The sequence below is a fragment of the Hyperolius riggenbachi genome, chromosome 2, assembly GCF_040937935.1.
Source record: "Hyperolius riggenbachi isolate aHypRig1 chromosome 2, aHypRig1.pri, whole genome shotgun sequence".
Classification (NCBI taxonomy): Eukaryota; Metazoa; Chordata; class Amphibia; order Anura; family Hyperoliidae; genus Hyperolius; species Hyperolius riggenbachi.
Genome location: NC_090647.1, coordinates 330,859,926 through 330,875,453, shown reverse-complemented (window position 1 = coordinate 330,875,453; position 15,528 = coordinate 330,859,926).

Here is a 15,528-nt window from a genome sequence, read left to right as displayed (position 1 = left end):
TAAAATTGTTTTTGTTTTAAACAATATTTATTTATAAATTATTTAGTCTATGTTTGCTCATTTCAAAATCTTTCCTCTCCCTGATTTACATTCTGAAATGTATCACAGGCAGCAATCCTAAAGGCTGGTTCCGGGACTCGTTCAAGTGAATGGGAGCGTTTGTATTGGGCTTTTAGCGGTGTTTGTGCGAACGTGGCGTTCCAATCCTGATTTTCCCCATCGTTTAGGTGACCCCGGACACTACATACGGCATCAATGGTCAATTACCGCCACATCTTGGTTTACCCCTGCAGGGACAAAAACCGCTGATCGTGATGGGAAACCGCCGAAAGCCCAAACGAGATGCCGCCGAAAGTGACGCTGCTAGAAGCCAGGCAGAAGCCTGTGTGAATCAGCCCTCAATCATGCCAGGTAATCTCTGTGAAATGTTACTTTTTACTGAGAATTCTATGGCCAGAGGGAGATGGCAGTTGACAGCTGTTATTTCCCACAATGCAACAAGTTTCACAAACCACAAACTGTCAAGGCCATGCCTGTTCTGTTTGCTGGAAAACTGATCCATTTTAACTGATCAGTTGTTCTGCAGCAATGCATTGTGCGGAAGCTTTCAGTTATGTGAACTGACACAGGGAAATATGAGACTTTTCCCTTACCTGGGATCAGAGCAGGGACAAGGTCCTCCAGCACCCAAGGCTGAGACACCAAAGTGCGCCCCTCCATCCATCCTACCCCAGCTGTCACACACTGATTGCTATTAGACTAAGAGGACCACAGGGCCCACAACCTCCCCAACACCTTAATATCTAGTTATCTGGCTTGCAGTCACTGCTATGTATCCCCTTTTCTTATTTCTTTCTGCTTCAAATACAATTAGAAATGACAGCTGAATGAATTGTGCGCCCCCTCCTACACTGCGCCCTGAGGCTGGAGCCTCTCCAGCCTATGCCTCGGCCCGGCCCTGCCTGGGATCCACATCAGTTGTCTGATCAGTTATAACTGACAGCAACTGATTCTGTGTGAAAGGACCCTAAATAGATATATATAACTTATTTTTAAATGATCATATAAGGAAAACTAATTATCATAGAACACTCCAGTGCTATTTAAATAATTACATCTTTTGCTTATGAATTCCTTGTTGAATGCATGATTATGGATCTGGCTGGACGTGTGATTAGAGGCATGGTAGGGGCATGTTGTTATATTCAGTAGTCGCTCTGATCGAATCGGCTAGAAATTCATGCAGTAGGAAGCACGATCGACTGATTTCCAGCCGATTTCGATCGATTTGCTTGATCAGTCCGGATGGAAAATCTAGGTTGATTGGCTGCTGGCAACAGGTCGATGGCCCATAGGGTTGCATTGGATTGACTGGTGCAATAATGCTTTACAATCGATTTTTAATAGATTTCATTCTGAAATCTATTGGAAATCTGTTCCTAAAGTGTGGCACACATCAGATAGATTCCTGTCAGATCCGATCTGACAGGAATCTATTTTATGATCGAATCTGCTGCAAATTTATAAGGGTATGGCCACCTTTACAGGTGCATTCCATATACGGCCATCAGTTTATAGGTGTAAGGTCCTCGTTGCTATTGTGTTCAGTAGTCACAGAGGCAGGATAAGTGGAACTAGATTTGTTTACAGGATTCACCCTAACTACAGAAACAGTCTTCTCTCCATGTCCCTAGCCAGGGAAGAACATGAATCAACAACCAACAACAGTATAGATAATCTTATGCAGTAAACAAGTAGAACAGTGATATCTACAGACCAGGAAAATGAACACCACACATGTCTTAAAAGTGTTCATGTTGTTTATCTCAGAAAGTTGAGATGGCATGGTAAAACTAGAAATGCTGCTTAGCAGAGAAAGCATGTCTGTAGAGGGATTCCATAGGGCAACAGTAATTATCAACCAGTATGAAGATTGGAGGCAGGCATGAACTGTTGCAAATTTTTAATAGACTAGATGTCAGACATACTGTATATTGTTAAAAGCAATTTTTGCCAGAGAGGGATCAGGACAGCATACCCATTAGAAATGATAAAATTCTCCTTGAGGATAATTCTTGTAGAATAGGTTTTGCTAAATAAATGCTAACAATTTGATACAAATTTTATGAAACTTGGAATTGGACAAATGAAGTGCAACAGCTCCTGCTTTCAGTTGGTCCAGTCCCATGCTGCACAATATTTGCAGCAAAATTATTAGCATCTCATTGATCATGAAAGTCCCCCCAAAATGTTGATCCTACCACCATTGACCCCTCCCCATCATAACACATATGGCCACCACTGAACCCCTTTCCCCTTCCCCCTCCAAACTGGGTATGGCCCTATGTATTAGGGAACCTGTACTCATAGAGGAGTAATCCTCTCTGTCAAGTATTTGGCAAACCAGACTGCCACAGCAGTTACCAGGAGCTTTAACTGGATATAGAGCTAGACTTCACACATATACACACACAGTGTAACAATAATCCCCATCCATATTGCCCTGGCAAGAGGAAAGAGGTCTGGGGACAAAGAAGGGTTTAGGCTGGTAATGTATCTGGGTCACTCTTCAGGTTATAATTGGTTTTGTTTTAAGCTTACTGGAGGGGAGGGGATTAGGAGAGATTGTGATTGCAGGAACCCTACTATACAGAGCTACTCTCAGTTTATACTTTTATCTTCAATTCAGTTACAGGACGGCTTTATTATTACTATTTAGTATTTACACAGCGCTGACATCTTTCCCAGCACTGTACAGAGTATATTTTCTTGTCACTTAACTGTCCCATGGAGGGTCTCACAATCTAATCCCTACGATAGTCATATGTCTATGTATGTATTGTGTAGTGTATGTATCGTAGTGTAGGGCCAATTCAGGGGGAAGCTGATTTACTTATCTGTACGATTTTTAGGACGTGGGAGGAAACCGGAGTGCCTGGAGGAAAGCCACACAGGGAGAACATACAAACTCGGTGTAGATAGTGCATTCATATTATAGAGGGTGCATTCATATTATATCCATTGCAGAATAAGTCTGCATGTCAACTCACTGTCCATAAAGTCCTATGCAAAATTGGAGGGTTCATATACGCTCTACCCCCCTCACCTCCAGCCAGTCGGTGCAGGATCTGGAAAGCCAGGCCAATCCAAGAATACAAGCAAAGAAGGATCCGCAGGCCAGACCAGGTAGATGAAAAAGCTGACAAATTGTATTTGAAAAATTCCACAAACAGTGCAATAAAAGAAAGACAGAATAAGCTAACGCGTATCGGGCCTACAATCTGCCCTTAATCATATAATGATATCATTATATGCATTCTTTCATATATTGTATTTACATACATGTAGTGGTAACTTTTTTACATTTTCTTAAACTTTATACTATTGCTATTAAATATGTCTGTAATATATGTTTTTTGTATATATGGATGTATTGCACCTTTAAGATCTGGGTCATATGGTATGTGGGTGGGGACTCTCTCTTCCCCCGCCTGCATATAAGCCCTGTTCTAGACAGATTTATCTTAGCTATGATTAATCATAATGCATTGCAAAGGCTCACATGTTTTACTTACTTGCTAACTTTACCATATACGTGTATGGTGAAATAGCAATGGAAGATAGAGCCGCTGCAACCACCACTGCAGAGCCAAAGGGGAGCCAGTGATCCAAACATCTCCAATCAAAGTTTCCAAAAAAGGATATCCCGATACACCGATTGGCAAGGTAAAAAATCCAAGGCTTTATTTAGAACATCAAATGACACACAGAAAAATGCTCACACGTATCAGAGCTCTGCATGGCTCCTTATTCATAGCTGTGATTTAGGAGCCATGCAGGGCTCCGATACACGTGAGGTAAAACACGTGTGGTGTCCATTGCAGTTCACACACATTATAATGCGTGCAGTATGCAACATGCACAGTGTGAATCAAGGCTTAGTAAAGTAAGGCACAATGATTGAACATGTGATAGCAGTCTCCCTTAAAGGTACTGTGACAACAGAAAGTATACTTCAGGGTTGATAGTTGGTACCAGAGCAGGATCATCCACCAGGCAACCTAGGCAGGTGCCTGGGGCATCGTGGGTATCAAGGGGCCCACCTGCCACCTTCTCTGACCTCTCTCCACTTCAGCCGGGGTGCCAAATCTAGTACATTTCTAGGGCCCCATTGCATCTTAATCCATCTATGGTTTGTACAGACAACTCCCAGATCTCTTCCTGCAGGGTTGCTGGAACAACTCATTGCTATGGGGTTTCCTATGGTTACCCTGTCAGTCTCAACTCCCACAATATTACCAAGGATAAAGCAAACAGAAAACAAATAGACTTAGCAGAAGACTGGGCCCAACAAAGACCTAATTTTTGAAGACTTCACTCCTCTCTCTCTGGTCCTAGGCCCTTCAAAAATGATGCTTCTAGAATAATAATAATAATAAAAACTCCCCATGCTCAGCAATTTAAAACAAGCATTCAAACATTTCATATTATAAAGGCCATTTTACAGTGCCTGCGCAGCGCAAGCATATGCGTTGTCAGGCATATTCTGTGCCTTTCTTAATGTACGGTAGTGTCAATGGATCCGCTGCATGCTGAAAATGCATGCAGCAGTACGTTGTGTGCTGCAACGGATGTATTGCCATTACATTATATGATGTTAGGCCCAGTGCACACCAAAAACCTCTAGCAGATCTGCAAAACGCTAGAGGTTTTTGAAGCAGATTTTGCATGTTTAGAGAGATTTTCTAAACATGCCTGGCGTTTTTTGGAACGTTTTTGTGTAGCACATTTCAAATATTGTTACAGCAAAGCTGTTACTGAACAGCTTCTGTAACAAAAACGCCTGTAAAACCGCTCTGATCTGGCGTTTTTCAGAGCGGTTTTCGGCTTTCCTATACTTTAACGTTGAGGCAGAAAAGCCTCAGAAATCTAAAAAATGCTGCAGCCCCCGAGTTTGCGTTTGTGGAAAAAACAAGCCACTCTGCTGTGCACCATCCCATTAGCCAAGCGGTTTTCCCCCTGCAAGCGTTTTAACAAACGCTTCAGAACCGCTCTGGTGTGCACCAGCCCTTAGGCCTGGAACCCACTACAAAACGCTATCGCTAATCGCAATCGCTGTATGAACGGTTTGTAAGTGATTTCATAAACGTTTTCGGGAGCGATTTTAAAAAGTGTAATTTGCCAGCGGTTTTGTATCGATTAGCGTTTTTAATTCGGATTGGTCCTTTCAATTCATTTTCATTCTGTTACAGTGTGCAGTAATGTAAAAAAGCTTGCAAAATGGCTCGGTATAGGGTTTGACGAGCGATTATGCCAGCGTTTATATAGTTTACATTGCAGAAATGCTAACGCTAATCGCTAACGCTCAAAAATGCTGCATGTCCTGAGATTTGCGATTTGGTAATCGCAATCGCTCCAGTGGAATTTGGCCCATCCATTATCTGAGAAATCGCTAGCAGTTTGAATCGCTCCCTAAACGCTCAGAAAATCGCTCTAGTGGGTTCCAGCCCTGAATGTGTTGAAGCAGCGATTTCATGGTATTTCTCCCTTTGAGGTTGTATTAGGCTCTAAAAACCCTCATTGCAAATACTGACATCTGGTGGTAGAATTTGAGTAAACAGATAGTTGTAAATAATTCTACTCTCCTATGATGTAGAGAAGAGAAAAGGGAAGAATCGAGAGCCCCCGATAGTGTAATATTGTTGGTATAATGGTTGTGAGAAAAAAATGGTAAAATTATACTCACAATTGTAGGTTGCCAAGTTTAGGCAACCACTTGTATTGCAGACGGGGAGATTAGACCTGTCCCCGCTCAGGCTTAAAAGTCGCTCTCTGCGTAGAAGAAGAAAAGAGGGTGTCCACACCCATCCACCAGGTGGATATCACGTAATAAGAGAACAGAGGCGCCAATAGAGTAAAATATGATTCCGAATTAAAACAAATTAAAATGTGGGTGGCAGTGGTGGACTTGCCTACCCCCACTATGAAAAAGGACCACTTTGTATGGTTAACAATATAAATTTAATCAATTTTAGTACTCCAAGACAACAATCAATTTGCAACGCGTTTCACGGGACTCAAGCCCGCTTCCTCAGGCAAAACACATACAAGTAGGAGCAACTGGAATGAAAAAACATAAAAGAAAAAAGAAACCCTTATAACTCAAAATAAAAATAAAAAATAAAAACAGAGATAAAAAAATGATGATAATATAAATCATCACAGGACCAATAGCAGAAATCAACATACCTAAAATCAAATCAGTGGCTAAATAGGCCATAAAATCTAATTTGCCTTAAACATGTTCGTTTGATCGAGGTTATAATATGGTTATATGATCATATTTAACATCCATCATCTATTAGGCCAAAAAAAAAAGGGGGGGGGCGCAGTAAAGAGGCGTAAAAAGGCGTTTTGGATATGTTTTGGTTAGGGTGAGGGGACAGAGGATTGGGGTGGGGTAGATGGGAGGAAGGCCGGTTCAGTAGGTATGGAATTAGGGTAATAGCAGGAAGGAGGGGGGGGGAAACAACGAGGAGGGCAGGAGGGGGGCGGAGGAGGAAAAACGGAGAAAAAGAAGAAGAAGGGGACATACCATGTTATTCAACATAAACTTATCATATATTAACTACAGATATATACATATCCTTAAACATATATACATGCATAAGCATGTGTGCAAGAACCCTTTTAAACATAGGAGGGCTCCGCATCTAATTGTGGCAATCCCCCTGTTGATATGCATCATTACAGGTGTATGCCCCTGTTATCCTTAATAGATATAAAGTCAGTAGGAGCACTTACCCCAGTAACAGTCCGTACTAGCGTGGCGCCTTTGTGGTGAATAGACGCCACGCCAGCTCCTAAAGTAGTCACCGTTGTGATTGAGCGGCAACTGTGGGTGGGCGGAGTTCGCCGTGCGCAAGTGATGATGCTGTACGCCATCATTGGTTTACTGGCTTGGGTGGTGTATAGGTGGGCGGAGTTCATTACGCGTACGTGCATTACGCGTACGTGAGGTCGTTGTCCGCCGCCAGATAGGTGATTTCTGGCTTGGGCGGAAATACGTCATCTAGGGGCAAAAAGCCTGAGCCACCATACTTGTTGTGGTCAAAGTGCCGTTGCTAAGTGGAAAGGGATGTCATGCAATTGAACAACGTGGGTATTCACCTTTTTAAATCTTTAGTGTCGCAATTAGTGTACAAAAAAACGTAATTAGTAGGCCATATAATTAAACCTATTGGGGAGAAAACTTAAAGTTAGATAATTTTGTTAACATCAGTGGAAGTGCGGTATTTTACCCCCTCTAGTGGTCAGATTCTGAACTACTTTTCAAAAATGACAGATGAGATATGATACATTTTCAGTCTTATGAATGAGTGAGTAGGGGCCATGGCCGCTATGTACCCATCACATTAAAAAGGGATGTACATATAATTGTGGGTAAATGCCCTTACAATCATGGATGACCCATATAACATCCATGTACATATGTACATATATACACACACACACATGTGAGTGTACACACATGCACACATGCGTACACGCACACATACATACCCACCCCCAATTGGATAGATGATCTTATTGCTTTCTGCTACTAGATGATCCGTGTTGGTTATGAATGTGCAGGCTAGGCAGCGTGTTTTGTTGCATGCACAGGAGCCGGCTGGTAGGGGTGGAGTCTTCGTTTTTGTCCTGATTTTGCTCGGTGCCAATAGACTACGGAGATTCGGGGCTCTGCGATACGTAATAATGGGTTTCTTAGGGATGCAACCTTGTAGAAACGGATCTTGTTGTAGGATTTCCCACCTATGGGTTAGGATGTTTTTAATGTTTGTATGTTGGGCATTATATTTCGTAATGAACCGTAATATGGTTTCAGAATCATGGGGTGTGGTGTCTGCTGCTCTGGGAGTTTTTTGGGGGTATTTGGCTTTGAATTTGGCTTTTTGAGCTTTTTGGGATATTTTCTTTCTCTAAATTTTTCCACTAGAATCTTCGACTGTGTTTCATAATCTGTTACGTCTGTGCAATTTTTCCGAATGCGTTTAAATTGGTTGTAAGGGGTGTTGGTTGTCCATGGTTTGTGGTGAAAACTGTTAAAATGAATATAACTGTTAGAATCTACCTGTTTGAAGTGCGTTTTTGTCTTGATCTTTCCTTTGTCATGAAACAAAACGAGGTCTAAAAATTCCAAGGACATGTTATTAAATTGTGAAGTAAAAGAGAGCCTGGCTCTATTTGAATTCAAATAACTGAGAAACATTGGGATAAGTGATGTATCACCCCGCCAGATAAACACCAAATCATCAATATACCTTTTGTATAGTACAATATGATTTTGGAAAGGGTAATTGTTATAAATGTAAATAGTTTCGAGTAGGCCCATGGCCAGATTGGCGTAACTGGGCGCAAAGCTGCTGCCCATGGCCGTGCCCCCTATTTGTTGATAAACGGTATCCATAAATGAAAAATAATTATGTGTCAGTATGAATTCCACACACTGTAGTATGAAGCTTTTCTGTCTTTGTGGCATATCAGAGTCTGATTGGAGGTAGAATTGTGTAGCTTCCATCCCAAACTCATGTGGGATGTTGGTATATAAGGCTGATACATCGCACGTCAACCATGTATAGTCGGATTCCCACTCATGGTCTTTGAGTATGTCAATGAGGTGTTGGGAGTCTCTCGTATATGAATCTAATTTTCGTACATATTTCTGTAGATGTTGATCTACATATTTGGACAGATTACTGGTGATGGAATTGATTCCTGATATTATGGGCCTTCCTGGAGGATGTGTTAGACTTTTGTGTATTTTTGGTAATTGGTAGAAGAAAGGGGTATTCGGGTTCTCAACCAGTATGAAGTTTTTTTCGTTTTTGGTGACCAGTCCATCCATCAGAGCATTATTGATGAATTTTTTGAGGGCTGCATGATACAAACTAGTGGGATCAGAGGGTAATATACGATAGCTGACAGGGTCTTGAAGGAGACGGTTTGATTCCTTGATGTAATCTTCTCTATTAAGTATCACTATGCCCCCACCCTTATCTGCTTTTTTTTTTTGGCCTAATAGATGATGGATGTTAAATATGATCATATAACCATATTATAACCTCGATCAAACGTACATGTTTAAGGCAAATTAGATTTTATGGCCTATTTAGCCACTGATTTGATTTTAGGTATGTTGATTTCTGCTATTGGTCCTGTGATGATTTATATTATCATCATTTTTTTATCTCTGTTTTTATTTTTTATTTTTATTTTGAGTTATAAGGGTTTCTTTTTTCTTTTATGTTTTTTCATTCCAGTTGCTCCTACTTGTATGTGTTTTGCCTGAGGAAGCGGGCTTGTGTCCCGTGAAACGCGTTGCAAATTGATTGTTGTCTTGGAGTACTAAAATTGATTAAATTTATATTGTTAACCATACAAAGTGGTCCTTTTTCATAGTGGGGGTAGGCAAGTCCACCACTGCCACCCACATTTTAATTTGTTTTAATTCGGAATCATATTTTACTCTATTGGCGCCTCTGTTCTCTTACTCCTATGATGTAAGTAGTGAAGTTAGAAGTAGTGCTTTTCTGTGAAAATAAGCAGACATTTTCCTAACCTGAAAATCATCACTGACCCCTGAAGTTCCCTTGGGACTAATGTTGAATGTGGCTGCTTTGCTTGATCCTTGTATGCTTCCAGTAAAATGAGTATTGCCTTTAATAATTATAACTGTGTGCAGTAAGTGCACCCTGTCTTTCAAACCTTAAAAAGGAACTGTAGTGAAAATAACATAATAAAATGCTTTTTTTTTTCTTTTTTCCCCCCAGTATTCATTTTTAGATTATTTAGTCAGTGTATGCCCATTGTAAAATCTTTCCTCTCCCTGATTTACATTCTGAAATTTATCACTGGCGGTTACATCTTTAGGTCCGCCAGGATCTGTATGGAATGTTCGTTTACTGATAATTCTATGCACAGAGGGAGATACTGCTTGCTTAGAAAATTGGAAAACGCTGTTATTTCCCACAGTGCAACAAGGTTCACAGACAGCAAACTGTCATGACCATGGTCATCACACTATGGGAGAGGTTTCACTATAATATCAGGTATACAAAAGTCCCTGATGATCTATTTGAGAAAAGTAAAGATTTCTCTTGTGGGAAATGGGGTATCAGCTACTGATTGGGAAGTTCAATCCTTGGTTAAAGTTTAGGAGGCTGTATCAAACCTCTGAATAGTCTGCCCTTACTTTGTCTGTTATTTAACCACTTGCCGACCGCGCACTCATACCGAGCGTCGGCAAAGTGGCAGCTGCAGGACCAGCGACGCAGTTCTGCGTCGCCGGCTGCAGGCTAATTAATCAGGAAGCAGCCGCTCGCGCGAGCGGCTGCTTCCTGTCAATTCACGGCGGGGGGCTCCGTGAATAGCCTGCGGGCCGCCGATCGCGGCTCGCAGGCTAAATGTAAACACAAGCGGAAATAATCCGCTTTGTTTACATTGTACGGCGCTGCTGCGCAGCAGCGCCGTAAGGCAGATCAGCGATCCCCGGCCAATTAGCGGCCGGGGATCGCCGCCATGTGACAGGGGACAGCCTGTCACTGGCTGCACAGGACGGATAGCGTCCTGTGCAGCCCAGATTGCCAGGGGGGACATGTTCCATGTCAGTTCACGGAGGGTGTCTCCGTGAACACCCTGCGAGCTGATCGGCGGCTCGCAGGGTAAATGTAAACACACGGGGAAGACCTTCCCCGGTGTTTACATGTATACGGCGCTGCTGCGCAGCAGCGCCGTAGAGGAGATCGGTGATCCCCGGCCTCTGATTGGCCGGGGATCACCGGCATCTGATAGGCTAAAGCCTATCCCATCAGGCGCAGGACGGAAATCCGTCCTGCGCCGCTCACAGGGGGAGGGAGAGGGAGGGAAGGGGAAGGAGGCCAGGAAGCGCTGCGGAGGAGGGCTTTGAAGAGGCCCCCCCCGCAAGCGCAAGCAGCCGGCGGCGATCAGACCCCCCCAGCAGGACATCCCCCTAGTGGGGAAAAAAGGGGGGAAGTCTGATCGGCCTGGCTGCTAGCTGATCTGTGCTGTGGGCTGGAGAGCCCACGCAGCACAGATCAGCACAACATTTTATGGTATAGAAGTGGTTAAAGGGACACTTAAGTCAAACAAAAAAAATGAGTTTGACTCACCTAGGGCTTCCAATAGCCCCCTGCAGCTGTCCGGTGCCCTCGCCGTCTCCCTCCGATCCTCCTGGCCCCGCCGGCAGCCACTTCCTGTTTCGGTGACAGGAGCTGACAGGCTGGGGACGCGAGTGATTCTTCGCTTTCCTGGCCACAATAGCGCCATCTATGCTGCTATAGCATATATCATATACCATATAGCAGCATAGAGGGTGCTAATGTGTCTGGGAACGCGAAGAATCACTCGCGTCCCCAGCCTGTCAGCTCCTGTCACCGAAACAGGAAGTGGCTGCCGGCGGGGCCAGGAGGATCGGAGGGAGATGGCGAGGGCACCGGACAGCTGCAGCGGGCTATTGGAAGCCCCAGGTGAGTAAAACTCATTTTTTTTGTTTGACTTAAGTGTCCCTTTAAGGGGGGGTAAAGGGTGGGTCCTCAAGTGGTTAATCTTCATGACAGGAAGGTGCTGGGCATTCATATTACTTGGTAAAATAGTGTATCTAGGAGCTTTAGGGTATAGCTGAGCTTGTGGGTAATAGCTACCTAGTTTGGTTAAAAAAAAAATACATCTGTCCATCAAGTCCAACCAGGAGGAAGAAAAAAAACAAATAAGTAAAAATTTGGTAAATTTAAAGGACAACTGTAGGGAGGCTGCCATTTTTTTTCCTTTTGTGCAATACCAGTTTCCTGGCTGTCCTGCTGATCCTCTGTCTCTAATACTACTGGCCATAGTCCCTGAACAAGCATGCAGCAGATCAGGTGTTTCCAACATTAATGTCAGAACTGACAAGATTAGCTGCATGCTTGTCTCTGGTGTTACAGAAACTACTGCATCCAAATAGATCAGCAGGACTGCCAGGCAACTGGTAAGGGGGAATAAATATGGCAGCCTCTATATACCTCTCGCTAACGTTATCCTTTAAGTTTTGCACCCTCACATATCCCAGTTGATTCAGAGGAAGGCAAAAAAGAAAAAAAAAACCTTGATAAGGCTTTGGCCAATTAACCTTCAAAAGAAAAAATGTCCTTCCTGACTCCAAGTTGCAGTCAGATAAAATCCATGGATTAACTCTGCTGGGAAATACCTAGTAATTATAACCAGTGACGTAGCTTAGGACCTCTGGGCCCCAGTGCGAGTTTAACATTGAGCCCCCTCAAGCGCTCAGTCTATACATAACAATTGATATGAAGTTTAACATTGAGCCCCCTCAAGCGCTCAGTCTATACATAACAATTGATATGAAGCACCAAAACCTGCCAAGGATAGCTGCAGTGTCATAGGGGTGTAAACAGGCAAATTAGGTAAGGAGCCCTTATGGAAAACATGGCGCCACCAAAGGTGCCTATTATGAAAGCCACAATCAGTGGCATTAATGCTTATGAAGACGAATGCCTCCGTACTGCGCGTGCGCAGGCACGCACAAGCACATGCGCAGTATGGACCTACCAGTCTTCAGAAGCACTCGGGCATTTCTGGCACCTAAATTACGGTGATTTTATCCAATTTAGAGTTCCGACTATTGCCTGCACCCAAATTACACCATCAGTGCCACTATAGCTGTAATCATGAATCACCAGTGTGATAGCACCAATGGACTATGACGTGCTGTTATCTCCCCTGGAGTATGCAGGGAATCCAATCAGTATAAGTTGTCAGGATCCGCACCATCTAAAAATCTTCATTTATTATTCAATTCTATTAAAAAAGGCATAAAACAGTGTGTCGGGTCGCCATGACGCACGGCATTTCAGAACATAGCTCTTTCATCAGATGGCATCACAAGTACACTGACACCATTCAAGACAAATCACCCAATATATATATATCCAGGAGGAGGACCTGATGGAAGACTGCAATTTTTACATACATGAATATTCACGATCAGTAAGCAGCCAATAGGAATTGTGCGGATAATCTAAACATACATACCGGTAATACCATATATTATATTGCAGCAATCAGCATATTTAGGCTATATCATATATATGACAGAGGTGCTAGCCTACACTAGAAACGTGTGGCAGCACTTCATTCATTGTGTCAGAAATCAATATAAGCAGGGGGATCGGTCAATCCAAAGTAAAACCGAATCTACCCCTAAAATAGCCAATCACATGCTTAGCTACAGCGTTTGCTCATAGATGTCAGTGAGACAGCCAATAAGACGCAGAGCTACAACGTCTGCTTAGGGACTATCAGTGGATGCGACGAAAACGTCGCATAAACCAATCATAAATCTCGCTACAGTGTCCGCCCCAAGACTGCAGCGAGACAACCAATCCCATACCGAGCTACAACGTCCGCTGAAGAACTGCCGTGGAATGCGTCGATAACATCGCATGGACAAAAAATCACCGCCCCCTACAGGGAGCAGACCAATAAAAAAAAATGCCTACAACGTCCGCCGCAAGACTGCAGAAGCCGCCTAGCGAGTGTATGAATGGCGGTGAACCGCTGTATCAAACCATACACGGGCGATCGTCCCCCAAGAGGGCAGATCCCCCATGTGTTTGCAATACAAAAAAGAAAAAAGTAAGCAAAAAATCTGAAAATAAGAAAAAATAAGAAAAAGAAAAATGGCAGCATCGCTGGCTGGCTCACTGGACAATATGAGCTATGAAAAAAAAAAAAAAGAAAGCCACAATCCCTTTTATTAACTCCATCTGTCCCCAAGTATGGACATGCACATCAAATGATCATGACCACTCAGGCCAATATGCTAGTGAGATCATAATCTCTATTTAAACCTCTAGGCTCCAAAGTATCTAATCTATTAATCCAATAAAGTTCTCTTTTTAAAAGAAATGTATGTCTGTCACCCCCTCTTCTCGGTACAGGGAGGGACCCCCTCTAACGCCTGCACTCTAAGCTGTGATAATCTATGGCCACAATTAGTAAAGTGTTGAGACACTGATGTTTCCAAACGATTATTCCTAATGTTGGATTTATGGGATGCTATCCTATCTCTAAGGGCCTGAGTAGTGCTACCCACATACCCAAACCCACACGGGCACTTAAGTAAGTAAACTACATATCTTGAATCACAGGAGAAATATCCCCTAATATTAAATTTCGTGCCCCTGTGGGGATGGGTTTGAGTCCTATGGGAGAAAAGCGCTTTACAAATGTTATTGTATTGTATTGTATTATGGGTAAAGGTGTCACCCTTCGTAATGTAGTTACATAGATGGCAAGAGAAACATGGATAAGTCCCATTTCTAGTGCTAGCAGCTTTCTTTTGAGGACCCAAATCATTTTTAACAAGTAAATCCCTGAGCGAAGGCGCTCGTTTATAGGACATTAAAGGAGGCTGATGAAATTCTTTAACATGAGGTAAACCCTCTCGCAATAGTGGCCAATTCCTATAGATCACTCTATCTTATCTGATAGCACATTACAGGTTGTAACACAGGGAATTCTATCACTTATATTAGTACCCTCCCGACATTGTCGTTTTCCAAGATTACTAATCCTATTAGTCCTTCTCCTATTTGCTCCACCTGTTAAACAACTTATTGGATATCCACGAGCGAGAAATTTGTATTTCATCTCCTCCAATCTAGTTTGTCTCTTAATAGGGTCATTGACGATAGTGGTTACTCTTTGAAATTGTCCTTTTGGTATGTTGTCCTTGACCTGGCGTACATGGAAACTTGAGTAGTGCAATATGGAGTTTCTGTCCGTGGGTTTGATAAAAAGATCTGTCTCTAACTTCCCCTGACATTTACAGTGGGTTGCAAAAGTATTCGGCCCCCTTGAAGTTTTCCACATTTTGTCACATTACTGCCACAAACATGCATCAATTTTATTGGAATTCAACATGAAAGACCAATACAAAGTGGTGTACATGTGAGAAGTGGATCAAAAATCATACATCATTCAAAAAAATGTTTACAAATAAATAACTGCAAAGTGGGGTGTGCGTAATTATTCGGCCCCCTGAGTCAATACTTTGTAGAACCACCTTTTGCTGCAATTACAGCTGCCAGTCTTTTAGGGTATGTCTCTACCAGCTTTGCACTTCTAGAGACTGAAATCCTTGCCCATTCTTCTTCGCAAAACAGCTCCAGCTCAGTCAGATTAGATGGACAGAATTTGTGAACAGCAGTTTTCAGATCTTGCCACAGATTCTCGATTGGATTTAGATCTGGACTTTGACTGGGCCATTCTAACACATAGATATGTTTTGTTTTAAACCATTACATTGTTGCCCTGGCTTTATGCTTAGGGTCATTGTCCTGCTGGAAGGTGAACCTCCGCCCCAGTCTCAAGTTTTTTGCAGTCTCCAAGAGGTTTTCTTCCAAGTTTGCCCTGTATTTGGCTCCATCCATCTTCCCATCAACTCTG